Below are 1,500 nucleotides of genomic sequence, written 5' to 3' on the forward strand. Positions count from 1 at the left end.
AGGTGACCAGGAGAATGCTCAGTTCACCCCACAAACCTCACTAAGCCCTTCTCTGTGCCAGGCAGGGTGACGGTTCCAGACAAGGAATAAAGAGAAAGGAGCCTTGAGGTGGCCACCCTGGCAGGGTCCCAAGCTGCCCGAAGGGCTGTGTCCTAGCAACTGTGACATGTGATAGGTGCCCAGGTGAAGACTGTCTTCCCTCTGAAAATGTACCCTGCCTGTCCTCTTTATAGATTATTTACTCCAGAGGGTTTTACAAGATAGTCATGAAATTCCATAGCTAAACTTTTTCCACCCAGATAGATTCTGAGTACACAACTGTGATACCACGGGGAAGGTCATACCCCATGCTGTCCCACCAAACAAGCCGCTGTGAAATATGCAAAGGTGACAGGTCAAAGATCACTTGAATGAAGCTACCGCAGCAGCAAGAGTAGTCCGTGTGCTTGCTTGAGTGGGAAGTGACATGCCACCACACCTGGGAACCCAAAGGGAAGCATTCCAAGTTTCAGAACTTGGGAATAACACGTCCTGAGTAGTGCATGGGGTTAACTAGAGCAGGGGTCAACAAACCTGTTCTATAAATGACAAGATCATACAAATTCTAGGCCTTACAGGCACATGGGCTCTGTCACACCTACCCCACTCTGAGGCTGGACAGCAAAATCGATCTGCAATGAAGGGGTGTGGTGACTGTGTTCAGACAAAACCTTACTTACAAAATTAGGTGGCTAGTCCAGCAGCCACGCTAACCCCTGAAGGAGAGGAAGAGAAGCCCAGAGTAGCAATTCCCAGTCAGAGCTGACTGCAGTGGTCTCCCCAGAGGCAGTGGGTGTCTGGGCCAGATGAGGCAGGGAAAGCAAAGCAGAGGACCCGCAGGTCCGACAGAGGAAGAGGCGAGAGGATTTAGTCACCAACTCCTGGAAAAGCTGAAAGGGGACCACAAGCTTTCTTCCATGTGTCAGTGGAAGGTGGGGACAGATTTTCTGTCTGAGGCAAACACAGGCCAAAACTACTAGGCTTCCCAAAAGAGAAATAAAGATGGTGCTGTTTTCATCACAAAAAGATTCTTGATAGTCTCTCTTTAAATCAAACACTCCAAAGGGCATTTACATTGGATATAATTTCTACAGACAAACATTCTGACTGTGCCTTCATGGTCAACAACGAAGCCACCTATGACATATGTCGGCACAACGTGGACATACTTACATGAAGTAGGACTTAGTGAGAGCAGTTTACAACGATGCCCAAGTTAAAATACATACACCATCCACATGATTCCCCAAAATGCCCATAAAATTTCTACTAAGTTCAACCTATCTTTTCCACACAAATTCTGCTATCCAAGCAAGGGACACCAAAATCATCCAAAAAATACCTTATTCTTAAAAAAACACAAAAACTTCACCACAGATATATAGTGTGATGACTCACAAAGGAAGTTCAAAAGACACCACTGAATTAATTATCACTCTGGTTCACTGATTGATGCCCACG

The sequence above is a fragment of the Colobus angolensis genome, unplaced genomic scaffold (assembly GCF_000951035.1).
Source record: "Colobus angolensis palliatus isolate OR3802 unplaced genomic scaffold, Cang.pa_1.0 Scaffold626, whole genome shotgun sequence".
NCBI classification, from domain to species: Eukaryota; Metazoa; Chordata; class Mammalia; order Primates; family Cercopithecidae; genus Colobus; species Colobus angolensis.